Below are 17,062 nucleotides of genomic sequence, written 5' to 3' on the forward strand. Positions count from 1 at the left end.
TCTAGCCTAGCTTGGGAAGGAACCACTAGAGAGCTGAAGAATAAGAATATGAAGGTTTGGGGAGATGGAGAATCAAAGGAGAGGAAGTTCCTCTGTTGTTTTCTTTCTAAATAATATCTAAATTGGGGATAACAATATGAACTTACTCAAAGTACTTCTCCATCTGAATTAGAAATTCAGAATGAGGTAAAACCAGATCTAAAGGGAACACCAAAATTCATCTAATGTAGATTGTTAAAATGGAACCATGATAGAAGTAAGAATAGTGGCTATCTCTGGAAGAGACATAGACTGGGAAGTCATGGGAAATGTCTAGGTTGCTTAGAAATACAGTATTTCTTAACTTGGATGGTGTTCATAGAAGAATATGCACATAAAAAATCAAGAGGTACACCTATTAGTGTACTTTGTACACTTATTGTATACTATACTTGAACTTTAAAAATTTTTTATGTTATTAGAATCTCTGGAATAAGAGCTAGAATCTCCATGTTTCATAAATTCTCCAAGTGATTCTTGTGCACGCTTATGTTTTAGAACCATGTCAATTTACAGATTACCAAAATAAAGCACAGGGAAGTTCACTGGTTTTTCCAAAGCCATTCTGCTGGTTAATGGAGTTCTCAAAGCCAGAACTTCTATAAATTAAACTAAATAATCCTCAAAATAAATCTTGAGAGTAGGCATCCTTACTACTAAGTCTAGTGACTGATTCAAAATCACACAATAGGTTAAGAGCAGATTGAGACCAAAGAGAGTTGAAAAGAGACATTCATCCAAGACTTTAAGGGCCTAAAATTCCAGCTCAAGACAAGTAAACCTCATTTTCTGGATAATTTGAAGTCATTGACGATTTATAGAGGGAACAGGATAAGATAAGGAATAAAAGTGGGTGAAAAGAGTGGATTGCATTAGATTTCCAAGATCTCAGTGTAGCAAGAAGACTAGTTCTCAATCAAGACAGGAGCAGTATGAACACAGAGAAATGTGCAGCTGTTAGAGAAAATTTAGAGGTAGAAGCAGTGGTACTTAGCAATAATAACAATGATTAGTAATATTTACCATGCATCCATTTTATCATTTGACTCTATCAACAATTTGATGAAATGGGGACTGTTACTGTCCCATACTTTGCAGCTGTGAAAACTGAAGTAAAGTCTGAGGATAAATAACATGTCAAGGTCACAGAGACTAAACGGCAAACCTAGATTTTGAACCCAGAACCTGTTTGTCTCCAATCGCTGTATTATAACAAGGAGAAAGAAAAGAAGAAAGTCAAAGATGCCACATTTTGTAATAACACTAGGCGACAGTTAACTGGTATTATCATTAAAAGACACAGGTCATACTAAAGAAAGAACAGATTTGATGGTAAATAGGATGAGTTCAAACCTATTCACTTTGACTATGAGGGTCATTAATTTCTAATATCCTCTTACATTAGCATATGTTCCAATATTACTGAACAAAGGAGAAAGGGGCAAAGCAGTGCTTTAGTAACACTGATATTTTAAAACCAGCTTTTACAATTCTGCAAATATGTAGGCTTATTAAAATATATCTAGCTACAAAACTCCACTAGAATGTTAATATGCCTTCTGCAAAGAAGTCATAGGGTATTATCATATGCTTCCATTTCTTTTTTATATTTCACACCCATGTTCACCTCAGAAAGACCGGCTAAACTAGTTGCACTTGGAGAGCATGGACTTGAGAATGTGATGATATTACATATATGTTGGTTGCAAGTCAATACACCTAAGATTAGGAGAGTACTACAGTGTTATAGGCTGACTTGTGTCCCCCCACAAATTCATAAGTTGAAGTCCTAATCCCCAGTACCTTGAATGTGGCTGTATTTGGAAATAGGGTTTTTAAAGAGGTAAATTTAAAATATTATCATTATTATGGGCCCTAATCCAACATGTCTGGTGTCCTTACGATAAAGGGAAATTAGGACACAGACAGACAAAGATGAAGACACAGGGGGACATCGGCAAGCCAAAGAGACAGGCCCCAGGAAACACCAAACCTACTCACACCTTGATCTTGGACTTCGAACCTCCAGAACCATAAGAAAAGAAACCTGTGTTGTTTAACCCTCCAAGTCTGTAGTACTTTGTCATGACAGCCCTAGCAAACTAATATGCTGTGAATCACATTATATTCACATTACTATATATTCATATTACCATCTAAGACCCATAATTACAGTTGGCTAGTGATTTTTGTGGCTTGCTGTGAAATGGCTCGTTTATATAGACCTTAGCCAAATTACCCTGTGGGCTCTTACCTATTGAAATAACGAAATGCTAATCTCACCGTCAGTGTATTCCCATTGCTTCCACCAAAATGGCTGCCTGTACAGAATGAGCACAACTCTGAGTCTGGGAAGCAACATTCACACTTTGCTCTTGTGATGCTTCCCGAGATAGAATTCTGCTGTTACGTGGCTTCAGCTGATCTGTCCTCCATATTACAGTAGCAAAGATCTTCTGTAATTCCCCCATACTGGCTTCCTTTGGTCTCCTTTTCGTAAATTATCAGGTTAGAAGAAAGCCTTAATAGCTGATGAAGCCTCATGCTAAAAAAGTTGGGTTAAGCAGCCAAATATGTGGAACTGGGAAAATCAGTGGGAATCGTGGAAAGTACCTGATTCCATGACGTGGCTAAGAAAATATCAGAATGGTTCTGGATTTATCATACTCTTGACAGAAAACAGAAATGCTTTCTAAAATGTCAAAGGTGATACCTAAAGGACAAAATTTAATGAACCAAAATATGAATAGTAAGATTTCTTTTCCACACATTCAGAGTCTCAGATAGTAATGGTAAAAAAAAAAAAAAAATCAGCATACATGAATGAATAAATAATGATTTGTAAGACATCTTTTGGGAAATAAAGAGTCATTTCTCCATTGTAATGTTCACAAAATTATAGAGGGATAAAACAATAAAGAAACAGCCAGGCTAATAATGTAAAATCATCAGATCAGAGCTTTCCTCTAGTTTACATCAGCAACCTCCAGTGAGAGTTTTATTGCTGAAATCAGAAATGCCATACGTATCACAGGTTCTCCATGGGAAAGTAACTGCTGTAAAAAGTATTTACTGTCCATTTACTTGAGGCTTAATGTAAGCTTTTCTATATTTTTTATTATTTTCCATTAAAAATAGATTTATTATTTAATCCAAAGATAGGGAAGCAGTAATATGAGAAGCAAAATACAATCTCATACAGTGGCAACATTAAATTTTTTATTCAATGGTATATGTCTTAATGTTTTTATTAAAATATAATACAGATATAAAAATTTACAAATCACAAGGACACAGCTTGATACGGTAAACCCACCTCCCAAGTCAAACACTGTAATAGATGCATAACCCAAGAAGTCCCTCTCAACATCCAAATTTCCATACACTTCAGAAGTAATTTTTTATGGCTAGAATTCCCAGTACAATGTTAAATAGCAGTGGTTAATAACAGTGGGCATACTGGTCTAGTTCCTGATCTTAGGTGGAAAGCTTTCAGTCTTTCATCATTAAATACATTTGCTCTGGATGTTTCACAGATGTCCAGTCATCCACTTGATTAGTGACTTTTCTAATCTACTTTTGCAAAGGTTATATTGTTTCCAGGTGTGATCACTGAAAGCTGTTCCTTTAGCTTGTTTTCAGCTAGTATTTTGAAAGAGATTTCCTTGAATACTAGGAGCTTAAAAAAAAAAAAAAATCTCTCCCAGTCTTTGCAGGTTGTCTCTGTCTTGAGGCAGTACTACTTAGGCAGACCATTTACAACTCTGCCTTAGCCTTAATTTCCTGCTTGCTCTGAGCCTAGAGATCAGCCAAACATGCAGCTTAGGGTTTTCACAAATCTTTTCTGAGCATGCATCAAGTCCTAGGCATGTGTGTGGCTTTATAAATTGTCAAGTATACATGGGAGCAGTTAAATGCCCTGATTTCTCAGGAAAAAAAATTCTCTTCTGCTGTTTGATCCCCAGATTTTAGAATATTTATTGTATGTCTCACCCATAATGTATAGTTCCAAGTAACTGTAGGTTTTCTATTTCCCTTTAATGTCTTTGGGCAACATCTACTGCTTTTCCACTCTGAGTGAATTCCAAGTTAGGCAAACAGAAACAAATCCTTTGAGCCAGTTCTTTCAGGTAGCCCCCAGAGAGCTTAGAACAAACAAGCATTTGCATCACTCTCTTCTAAATTATTTTAAAGGAGCCATAAAAACATCCTCTTCAAGAATCTCAGCACTAGGGATGCCTGGGTGGCTCAGTTGTTTAAGTCTCCAACTTCGGCTCAGGTCATGATCTCATGGCTTGTGAGTTCGAGCCTTGCATCGGGCTCTGTGCTAACAACTCAGAGCCTGCTTCAGATTCTGTGTCTCCCTCTCTCTCTGCTCTGTCTCTTGCTCCTTCAAAAATAAATAAACGTTAAAAAAATAAAAAATAAAAGAATCTCAGCACCAATACTTGATTCCTCTCCCCTAATAGGATATCTAAATCCATTCATTATACAGCAAAAAACATGACTTTATTTAGCTTTAATTTGTGTATATTCTAAAAAACCCACTCCACTTCCTGTGCATCCATATGTCCCCAGCGATGGCCCCTAAACTATCTTCTGTCTTTGTACTTATTCTGTGCTCATGTCCTTGTTCCTTTTCTCACAGTGGTAGCTTAAGAATTCAGTGCATCTTATCTTTATTAAAATATAAGCACGACTTTATTTTCATCTTCTCCCATCTCATTTCTATAGGTCTTTACAGAAGGGACAATTTTTATTTTCAAAACCAATGAATAGGGTGATCTCCTAAAAGAAAACCCAAGTTTCTATCTATACAGCTCTGTCTCTAAGCATTTTTTCACTGTAATTTGGAGAAATATATCCACAGAGCAAGGTAGATCCAGATTTCTCATCTTGGTCCCCAACCTCCCTTTGTGATTCTCTACTTTGGCATCTTTCCAAGGATCAAACTGAGACCTTTTACCTGGTTTATGATGTGCTTATAGCTCTATTTTTTAATGAGCTTAGCCATGGGGGCCTCCCAGAGAATGAAGATCTCATTTAGGGGATAAATTGCTCCCTGCTTTAAGGACTCAAAAAAAAAAATTCCCTTCTGCCAGTTTTCTCCTCACTTCACTTCACCTAATTTGTTATGCAAAAGTTTATGTGCAAATAGTATGTCCAAATCACCATAGGGGAGGGGCAGTACACAGTCTTGGAATAATAGAGAATTAATCTAATTATTGAAGTATTAAAGTGACCATAACCATCTAAGGCAAGAAGATTGATTTTAGTAACCATTGTGACTAGAGAGCAAGTGACAAATAACCTCATGAAAGAGAAAAAATAACATCAACTTATTTCTGCTGCATCAGTACAGCAAAAAGAAATATCACAGAGTGGGCTTAGTATTTAAACAGGGTAGTTTGGTCTGCCAAGATGAGCATTATATGCCAACCTGATAACCCTAAGAGAAGACATTTTTAGAGACTGGAGCTTCCATATTTCTAGTCAATTCTTGAGTCAAAGTTTAAGGTCATTAAAAATTTTATGTACTGCTCATATCTCTTTGATTGTACCTATCCATGCAGGCATGGCCTGGTAGAATGGTTACATAAAACTGAAAACAGCCTCAGTACAACATCTACCCATTGGTTTCAATACCACTTTTAGAGCTTCCACATTGAAAAATATAAATCCCAAATAAAACAGCTGCTAAAATGTTGGAATGTCTGCATATCCCAGCACTATTTTTCCTCTTGTCAAAATAATGAAAGTCCTGTGTGTCACGGAAGAAATTATCTGGAGGCATGGAGGACAAAGGCAGCCTGAATTCCTGGCTGTTGTGTCGTGTTGTGATGTGTCATCAAATATGTAGATGTGAAGAACTAGCATGCTTACATACTGACCCCAGAAATGGGCCACTGAGTGCCTCTGGGAAGGATGATTTACGCCAAAGGCAGATTCACTTCTAACCTTCAGGGGAAAGTATAGAAGACAAAGAGAAACTGCTTTCCAGTTACACTAGCAGCCTGAACTTCCTCCTCCCCACTCCCTCTTCCCTGCCTTGGTGACCCTGTAATGGATGTGGTTTATAATAGGCATAATGCCTTAGGTAATTGTCATTTTGATTAAGCTATAAACCTACCCACTTGTGAGAAGGAAATAGTCAGCCTTTCAAATCCTGTGGAGAGAAAAGACCACAGGGTAGGCCAATTTAGTTTAAATAATTTAGAAATACCCAGTGAGAAGATTACCCCCCTAAATACTTAAGACCCTGAAGGGACAAGTCATTCCAGTTGTTCAACGTTTTCTCTCTGGGAGAATTGCTATCAGGGTAATTGCTGACTCATCTATGGTTCTGTTTCAAGCCCTTGAGTCTCAGAACTTGGACTCTGGACATGATGACAGCATTGGAAAGCAATACAGCCAGGATTCTTCTTGTCTCTTGTCTCTTGTCTCTACAGAGGCAGATCCCTTGCCTGAGATAGCTATGCATCCTATGAAATGTAGATTTCCAGTATGTAAAGTGCTTAAATATATAGAAGAGCCTCTGAATAAGAGCTTATAAAATATCAAATGCAGTACAATTATTAATTGGTTAATTAAAATTTATTTAAAGGTTATATTACGCCAAATGTAGTGAGATACAAAGAATTACAAGATCACTACTTTCAAAAGCATGCTATCAGGTCAGTGAACCAAACTGATGAATAGCTTGAAATACAGGCTAAAATAGGTGATGGGTAGCTGACAAATAAATTGGGATTTAAGCTGATCTTTGATTAAATATAAAAGTTAGAACAAACAAAGAAAGAAAGAAGACTCCCATGGTGGGAAATGTTAGAGTTAAGAACTGTCACATAACCCTCCTCCTTTCCAGAACCCTGACCATGGAGTATATACAGCCACAGAGCAACAACCTAAAAGGAAAAAAAAAAAATAATATATGTGAGCAAGTACCTGTTGCCCCCAGATGCAGTTTGAGGTCAAATATGCTTAAATGTGCCAATGTAGGCTTCCTACCCCTCAAATTAGCAACAAACAGGTCTTCAGTAGAGACCTGATCTCACTTCCTTTTTAGCCATAATGGAGAGGAAGGGATTCTTCTGGAAACTATCACCTAAGGGTGTTTCCTGCAAGGAAAAGAATATGCACCACCCCTGGGTACAAGAAATAAAAGAGAAAGCACAAAGTCAGTTCCCCACTATGAGCAGAGAAGCTACACCCAATAATAAAATACCACTACTCCTCCTATGGAGAGAGGAGAGCAACGATGTATTAGAAACTGTGAACTAACATAATATTCAAAAGTATTAAAGTAATGGTAGGAGATTTTTCCCCCTTGTTCTTCTGCCTACTCTGTCACCATTAAGGTTAAATCATGAAGCTCCTTATGCCAGAGAAGGAGAAAGTGGTGAGTAGACAAAAGGTCGGCAGACAGATTGGAATCTCAAAACTGACCTCTTTCCTACTATAATCTTAAAAACCAGAAATCTTGCAAACATGAATATTAATTTAAGCCTAAAAGCCTGATAACTGAATCCCATGAAAAAGACAAAAGTAGCATCAGTGCAGCAGAAAGAAAGGCGGTGGGATTGGTACCCCTGAGTCCGCACACCTTGGTCCATCTAAGATGACAGACAGTATATGCCAGCCTGAGAACAATTAATGGAAGAAACTTTGAGAGACTGGAGACTCCATCATTTTGACTCCACATTCTGGAGTCAAAGCTCAATGTCATTTTGTTATTTGCTGCTCTTCTACCTTTGTTTGCACCTGTGGAGAGAATAAATAGTGTATTTGTTTGTTCATATGTCCTTCCTATAGTGCAGGGAGAACTCAGTATATAAGAAAGGTGATTTTCCAAAAAGGAAATGGAAATAGAAGCCCTTTGGCAAGGAAAATAAAAGTCAGGGGAGAATAGGGAAGGACAGAGAGGAGAAGAGTTGAACCCTGCTAACCACTCTAAGTTGAAAGTCGGGGTAAAGAATGCCACAGGGGTGCCTGGGTGGCTCAGTCAGTTGAGCATTTGACTCTTGATTTCAACTTAGGTCATGAGCCCAGGGTTGTGGAACCGAGCGCACAATGGGTGCTGAGCTGACCATGGAGCCTGCTTAAGATTATGTCTCTCTCTCCCTCTTCCTCTCTTTCTCTCTCTCTCAAACAAAAAAAGTAATAAATAAATAAATAAATAAATAAATAAATAAATAAATAAATAAATAAAAAGAAAAAGAATGCTGCTGTGGTTTTAGAAACAAGCAAACAGCAAACAGGTTAGGGGACTTCAGACCACTGGCACTCATTCCTTGATGAGGAAGACCGGGGAGCTTTCAAGTTCTCTTTAACAATCTCTGTGACTAGCATGGCACTATCTATATGGTGGAAAAGAAATAAAGGCAGAGACTACACAGAGAGAAGATCATTCATATTGCCGCCAGAGTGTCCTCAGCCACCCCGATTGGGGATCAGGAAGTCCCTGCTTGCACCCAATCAGTACTTGGAAGATGGCTGAGGTGAGAACGATAGGCCGGCAGTGGGGAAGCAATTATGGGAGGCCAGCATGAGCCAAGAGCCACATGGACCATAACACAGAGACTGTAGCCCCAGCAAAGTCTGAGGTGAAGCAAGTCAGCTGATGAGGAAGGGGTTCGGGGCCTTGAAAGTACCAAGAGTGCAGAATGCATCATTCACCACCTAGATGTCAACATTTGCTGGCAGGACTCTGAGTGCTACCCAGGACAGAAGCCATCAGGCCAGAAACCAGCCAGGCCCTGGGAACCAATTTTGCATGTAGACTAGTCATCCCTCCAACCACTGTGAAAAAGATGTGTCGAGTTTCTCCTACAGCCAGACATGACTGGGGTGTGTGAAATGAGAAGGGAGTAACCTCTCGTCCCAGTGATATGTTCCGGTTAGCTTATGTAGGGGTCCACCTGTGCACAGAACTTCCAGGCCTTACTTTCAGTGCTGTCATATCTCTAGCTTGAAATCAGCTGTAATGAGATTATTTACACCACTGAAATTGACAAATGCTAACCATCAGGACCTTTTTTTCCCCAGAGAGAGCTGATTGTTAACCTTATACCAGCATACCACTGCTTAGTCCTCACACATCCCTCTGTCTTCCATCAGGTAGAAGGAATGAGGAGTTTCGTTCCTCGTAACTGGAGTATTAGCTAGTACATGGAAGAATGGCTGCTCAGAGCGTATTTGCTAAAGAAGAGGAAACAAGCTTATTCTATGTAGGATACAGATTATCCTGGAAGATAAGGAGGGCTAGATTTTAGAGAACTTTAAATGCCACAGCAAGGATACTGGCCTTTATCCCTTAATCATGAAGAAAACTTGAACTTTTGGGGAAAAGAATAGCATTATGAAATGGGTATGGAAAAGTTACCTGTTAGGATATATCAGATTAGATGAAGTAGTGAGAAAAAAAAAAAAGAATATGTTTAGGAACCTCAATAATAAAGTCTATTAAATGGTCCAAGAGTGAGTGGACAATGGTATAGAGCCTAAGCAGAAAAATTGATGAGAAAAAGTCCAGAGTTATATTAAACAACACTTAATGACTAGTTTCATTTATGTTTCTGCCATATATCCTTGTTTTCCTACTGAGACCACTTCCTAGGTCAGATTTCAAATTAAACCGCTTCAAAGCCAGTGCTTCAAGCAGAGGAGCAATCTCCATCCAAGTCACCTGGGTGCTTGTTATAATGCAGATTCCTGGGCTCCAGTCCAGACCTAATGAATCAGATGGGGCCTAGGAGTCAGTTTTAACTGCCGTTCCTGGGTGATTTTCATGCACAGTAAATTTGGGATCAGTTTTCTCAATATAGTCATTTTGTGGTCTGGTGCTTTAAATGCATTCTGATATTCAGCTGAGATTTGCTGGAGTGTGTGTGTGGGGGGGGGGATGTGCTGTGGGGTCTGACTGAATAATATATATGGTTAATGTAAGCTTAAAATATGGGCTTTCACCTTATTCACTTCATTGGCCACAGATGGCTAGCTTAAAACTGTCTCTTTCAGGGAGTTCCTCAATTCTTCCTCTTTCCAGTTCATAGACCTCTTCCTTCAGGCTGTGGGTGTATGAATCAGTTTTTCTTAATTGTCTGAATTATTGCCACTCCAACCCTATGCTGACTGCTTTCTGCTTATCCCTTCATCCACAATGAGGCAGGGAAGTGACCCTCTCTGGGCCTTACGAGGAAGTTAGGACATCTGGCTCCAGATTTGTAGCCAGCTGAATTTGAGTGTGGCTCTCATGCTTACTAGTTTTGTGACCCTGTGCTAGTAAATTTTGAGCCTTGGTTTCCTCCTGTATGAAATTAAAAGGAAAAAATGTCTTTAAGAAGATAAACATGAGACTACTCTGTTTAAGAGCCTGGCACAATATCTGCTTAAGAAATTCTAGCTCCCATTTTTCACGTTTTCTTTGGCTTCAGAGCAAAATCTCTGTCCTGGCAGTCATCCTTATCAACAAGACAAAGAGTCCACCTGCCATCTTGGGTGGGGGGGATTTATTTAGTCCACTGAGCTCAGGCAGCCATTTCCTCAGCATTCCCTCCATCAACCCTGGTGCTCCAGAGAAGGCTCTCATTAGCTTCTCCTCCATTTCTTCAAAAGGCCTCTCAGTCTCTCATCAGTTCTCTTTCCTCCTTTCCAATGCTGGCACCGGCAACATGTCTGACTTGATCCGGATGTCTTTTGCCTCTAGAAAAGGTGTTCGTGTTCTGCCAGCCACCATGTGGATTCAGAGATGCTTTAACACCAACATCTCTCACAACTAGGGAAACATCTTACACCTTACATTCCATTTTCACTCCTGCTTGAGGCCATAGGCACTTTCCAGGGCAGCTATTTTGTTTTATTTTTTTCTCCATAGGAGTCTTCCTGATAGCATTCCCCATCTCCCCATCGTCTCTACGCTGTTTCTCACCCCGCTGCAATGATTCACAAGGGTTTTCATCCGAGACAGTGACCCACATCCTCCATTTCTCTGATTAGAAGAAATTAGCGTCTCAAGGCTATGATTTTGGTTCTATTTTTGTCTCTCAGGTGTGAACATTCGTATCAGTTTCACAGCATCCTCCATCTAGATTGCTCATACTACTCTTGGAAATACCTGGAAGAAGTCAGTGGAAGAACATGGTACATTTTCTGGAATACTGATTTTATTGAAAGATTCAGGAAATAGGGGAATATATGAGAAAGAAGTAACACAATGTAATAAGAAAATAACTTAAATTTCATTTTAATTTAAGTAGACCCAATTATATGTTGATTTATATATCATTCTGCTGTCCAAGCAGAAAGTAAATGGCATGGCCAAATGGTAAAGATGAGCAGAGTCTAATAAAGGACTTTTTGCAGATGAATGGGTGGAATGAAGGGAAACCAACAAGGGGCAGTGACTCACCAGAGGAGCAGGGTCCATTCCCACCCCTGGACCTGAGGGAGCCTAGGATAATATGCAGCTGTAAGAAAGAACTGCCAACTGGAGCTGTGACATCTGGTTGCAAAAATGCACTGAAAGTGTCGCCCAGCAGGCAGAGAACCAAGTAAATAAGTAACCTGACCTCTCTATCCCTTTGCACTCTGACGTGTCGTTACCCATTGGCCAAATCCAACCATAAGCCAGAGGGCAAGAGCAGCCTGTTAGTGCCATCCATAGAGGCTGGGGGCCCAGAGCAAGGAGGAGGAGGGTAGCATGTGAATCTGGAGGAAGAAACAGACTATAGAGCCCAAGGCAGAAAGCAGAAGTTATGCCACTTTTGAAGCTTAAAGAATGAAACTTGAAATAAAATTTGAGCTTGAGAAAAGCCCACTGTGGCTCATCACTGTGTTCAGAAAGAAAAATCTATGGTCTGCTGCTAACTGGAGACCTAACAGAGAACTTACCATAAAATGTTTTCCAGGGCTGAAAGAAAATGAATGTAGTAGCAAGAGCTTCATACTGATCACAGACCTGTCAGAGACTTTTGGGCCTTTCAGTGCCTCAAAGTTACATGCAAAGTGCCCACTTACCTGCCCCACCATGTTCCCTATGTCCATCATCATCTGGGAAGCTATGACAAGAGGAGACAGCTCCCAGAGGTTCTGTAGAATCTAGAGAGTTGTTCCATCACTCCAAAAAGGGGTTCTGTGTCAGATTCATTGGTGAAAACTTAACTGTTATATTTCTGGTTTGAAAATTCATAAATCAGATCAGAATTCTAAAAGTTCACGGTCAAAATACTGTTTTAGGTTTTGGAGCCAGATCACCTGGGCTTCAACCTAATCTCTAATTCACCAGCTGTGTGGCCTTAATATCTTGAAGCTTGGTTTCTCCACATGCGCAGCAGAGACACAGATTGTACTTACCTCATAGAAACATGGTGAAAAATGAGAAAACTCTTCCAGTGTATCAATATAATAACCACTCAAACATGGCAGCTGGTAGCAGTAGTAGTAATGTTAGTATTTTCATGATTATCACTGCCTATTCAACTTAACCCTAAACCTGAGCAAATCAACCTCGCACTCTAGTAAGTATTAAGATCATCTGGTATTAGTATACTGTGCTGAGACATGATACTTAGGAAATCCCAACCTGGATTTTCTCTCCCATGAAAACCAGCGGGTTTCCAGGGCAGACCTTCCTCAACCTTTATCACCTGAGAATCTTGTTAAAAGGCAGATTCTGATTCATTCAGTTGGAGGTGGAGCCCAGACTTCTGCATTTTTCACAAATTCCCAGGTGGTGCTTATGCTGTTGGTCCCAGGACCCTGCTTTAAGTAGCAGAACCTGAGATCTGGGGCACCTGGGTAGTTCAGTTGGTTGAGCGTCTGACTCTTGGCTGCAGTTCAGGTCATGACCTCATGGCTTCGTTGGTTTGAGCCCCACATCAGGCTCTCTGCAGGCAGTGCCGTGCCTGCTTGGGATTCTCTCTCTCCCCGCCTCACTCTGCCCCTGCCCCACTCATGCTATCTCTGTTCTCTCAACACAAATAAACTTAAAAAAACAAAGTCCGATCTGCTTGCTCCACTTGAGATGAGAGAAATGGAGATTTTTTTCACTACTCTTTTTTCTACAAAATTGAACCCCTAGCCCTGCATATTGGTGTCAGAGGACAGTGTTTGACGTGTGAATTAAATCCAAGAGAGTAAGCTGCTTGAGCAATTTCATGAAGGAATGGGATTCCAGGAGGTAGGAGAGAGAGGCTCACAAAAAGGAGAGAAAGAGATGCCCCAAAGACAAACTTGTATGTATCCAAAGTATTACTTTGCCTAGATCAGCTTTCAACTGAAGAAAGAACCCCACAAACCCCCAACATTCACCACACAGAATCCAAACACCACCCTTCCCTATGTGCACTTTTATCACAGTATTTTTTTAATTTTTTAACATTTATTCATTTTTTGAGAGACAGAGAGAGAGAGTGTGTGAACAGGGGAAGGGCAGAGAGAGAGGGAGTCACAGAATCTGAAGCAGGCTCCAGGCTCTGAGCTGTCAGCATAGAGTCCTACACGGGGCTTGAACTCACAAACCGTGAGATCATGACCTGAGCCGAAGTCGGATGCTTAACTGACTGAGCTACCCAGGCGCCCCTATCACAGTATTTTTTAAACAGTATCCATCTTGCAAAAGTTTAAAAAGCAGTAAAAACCATACATTCTCAGCATTATGCTGAAAATCACACTCAAGATGTAATGGATGGTTTCTCAGAAACAGATCGCTCTTCAAAAGATAGAGACTATTAACATTTTCCCTACTTCACATCATGATGGCCTTTTCCACAAACAAATGGAAAGAGTTGGTCTCCATGTGCATGTGGGCAGGAATATTAACCCAGAGGGCTGTAATTGCAGAGTTTTTAATAAGAGTTAGAAAAAGGAAGCTGATGGCAGGGTCCCTTTTGTCTGCTCAAACCGAAAAACAAAAGAAAGTTAATTATTTCAGAACCAAGCACCCAGGCTTTGCTCTTTGAACACGTGCTGTGCTCTTTTAAACCTGGAATCAGTGCCACCCCCAAAGTGTGCTCCAGTAGCAACCTTAGCTAGCCCATGCCTCTGATCTATGTGCATGATGTCTGTTCCTTCAGAACTTACTAAGGCTTTTATCCTGTCATTTCTGAAAACCGGCAGAATGCCTTTCACACATGCCATCTGCCAGACAACCTACCTGGGGAGGCTGTGACACACGGTGACAAGGAGTAGTCTCTAGGATTGCATAGAGCAGATTCTGGGGGCTCCCTCCCTAGTTATATGACTCTGAGTGGGTTACTGTACCTCAGTGAGGCTTCATTCCCTCACTATAAAGTGACAATAACAATACAGCCCCATCTTGCTGTTTCTCTAAGTATGACAAGTTTGCTGGTGAAACAGTATTCACTGCCTTAGGAACAAAGCCACTCATGCATCAAGTCAAAAATATATTGACTGAAATGTCACTGTAATGAGGTGATATAGGAGAAAGAAGATCCTCTCAGTAGAAGCTTCCCAGTGTTATTTATAAGGATTTTTATTAGCTTTTACATACAGTTCCTGACCATTGCTCCACAATGCAATTTATGTTAAACACGTTTTTGTCTAATCTAAGCGGTAGTTGTTTTCAATGATAAGAACTATGCCCTTATGGCTTTTGTAATCTCTACCCATCATATCTAAGTAGATTAGTTACTTAACAAGTGCTTTTAACCTCCAAACTTGAGTCAAAAGAAGAGGAGGGAAGAATAGAAGGCACAAAAATACAAAGTGACTACTCTAATTCTCTCCCAAATTACCTCATTTTTATTTATTCTCACATTTTGGTGGAAAAGACATTATCCACACACTCACACACACACAAAAAGATATTAATCTTCTTCCTTCCTTCCTTTCCTTCATTCATTCTTTAATTCCTTCTTCTCTCCCTCCCTTTCTTTCTTCCTCTCTTTCCTTCCTTCCTTTCTTCCTCCCTCTCTCCCTTTCTTTTATCTTCTTTTTTCATCAAAAAGAATTCTGAGACTAAGAGAAGCAAATGATTGTACTGGTCCTAAAGCCAGTAAAACTTAGAGCAGGTACATGCAAGTATGTAAAACTGCAAAGCCCATTCTCTATCTCCTCATAGTGCATATTGAGTAAAGACCCAATTATGTAATTTATGTGAAAGATACAATGGTACTTAGGAGGAAGTCATTTCTGCTCCATCTATAAGTGTTCTAAACTACCAGGTTCTTGGTGATCAGCTTCCTCTAGTAGGAAGTATCTGGCTTCCCTGGATGATCTTCTAGTCATTATGCAGAGAAGATGCAGTCACCATGCATACACACACACACACACACACACACACACACACACACACTCTCTCTGCATAACAACCAAAGAGTCTAGAATTGTAATCAGAATGGCAGAGTTAAACAGAAATCTTTTGAAAGGAAGTGAATTTTGTCCAGAGAATGTGCTAATTGTTCCTGGAGTGTGACTGACCAATAACTGCACTTGACTTGGAAAGACCAGAGGGGATCACCCTTCAACCCTTACAAGAGCCTTAACATGTATCTTCTTGACAAAATGACACAGCCAATCAACTTTCCACTCTGTTCCATGGAATGTGATTGTATAGCCTACAATGAAAGTAAGGAAACCAGTCTTTAATTATGTACTCTATGTAAGATGAGATATGTCACTTACATGGTTTTTCAGTTAATCCTCACAACCATGCTATTAAAATAAGTCCTAGTATTTCCATTTCCCACATAAGACATGGAGTCAGAGATATGGTGATGTGTTCAAAGCTTAATAATTCACACAGCAAATATTCAAATCCAAGTTCTTTGAACTAACAGCCCTTATTTTTTTCACTGTATCACTGAATCAAATATGAGATACAGTCTTTCACATAGAAGTGAGCTACTTTTGATTTGCCATTTTAAGCCATGTGCCCCCTGGTTTCAGAACAGGTGACCTCGAGCCATATACCCCCACACACCTAATCCTCCCTTTAGGTAACCAAAAATTCACTAACCTTGAAGAAGTTTGGAGAATAATCTGAGTATTGGGAGAAGTTTACTCTAGACTAGAGTTTCCCAAAAGTGAATTGTTCATGAACCATCTTCATAATTTTTTACCATATCCTCTTTCCAGCTATATAATTATTTGTATATTTTTGTTGCTTTAGATTAATTTATTTTAATTAAGATTAATAAATTTCAAAGAAAATTTTATATTACCACCACAAATGGAATATCCACATCAATTAATTAATTTCATAGTAATTAAAATCTGAGTACTCCTTAATATCATCATGTGTGCCATCAAGACAATGCTTACCACACTTTAGAAAATACTGCTTTTGACAAATCTGACCTATGTCAGGAATAAATCACAATCTTAACTAACTCATTTGTGTCTCGCTTTAGTGGAGTTATCCAGCTGTCATATTTCAGTATTGTAGAATGTGCCATTTTTAAATTCAATCCTGGCTTCCTTGATCATGATGAAGAGCTGTCTTCTTTTCCCTCTGTCTGTCTATCTGTCTGTCTGTCTGTCTCTCTCTCTCTCTGACTCTCTCATAAGGGCTTTATTGAGGTATTCCCATACCATAAAGTTGACCCATTTAAAGAAAATAATTTAATCATATATGTTGCTTTGCAACCCTCTCAGAAGCTTCCAAGGTATAATCTGTAACTAGTCCCCAAAAACAGAAGGCAGGAAGAAACTAAAGAAAGAGGTAGGCCACTCCTAGATTAATAGGTAGCAGTTGTAATAATCAAAGGGAACCTGCATATGAAACTTGTCTTGGGATGTTGCAAGACGAATGGATTCCTGCATGAGCCCTCCAAATCTTAAAAGTTTATAAAGAGGCCCTAACGAGGCTCAGTCACATATACCATGTAAGTGTTTCCAACATGACATCACCATCCCAAGGATTTGTCTTTGAAGCAGCCTCTGGGAATGGGAAAAGCAAGCAGAACCCACATTCCAAGGAGAGGGGAGTGGGTAAGGTGCCTCCAAGTGCCCAGGTCTGGCTCATGGGTTAATCAGCAGTCATGTCTTTTTGATGACATTTTCC

General features: G+C 39.6%; 1 long non-coding RNA gene across 1 annotated transcript in view; it reads left to right on the forward strand.

The window, feature by feature from the left end:
- The window catches only part of LOC125162561 (uncharacterized), a 126,397-nt gene that overhangs the window by 44,771 nt on the left and 64,564 nt on the right, over positions 1-17,062 (forward strand). The window lies entirely within an intron of this gene.

Source organism: Prionailurus viverrinus, chromosome A3 (assembly GCF_022837055.1).
Source record: "Prionailurus viverrinus isolate Anna chromosome A3, UM_Priviv_1.0, whole genome shotgun sequence".
NCBI lineage: Eukaryota > Metazoa > Chordata > Mammalia > Carnivora > Felidae > Prionailurus > Prionailurus viverrinus.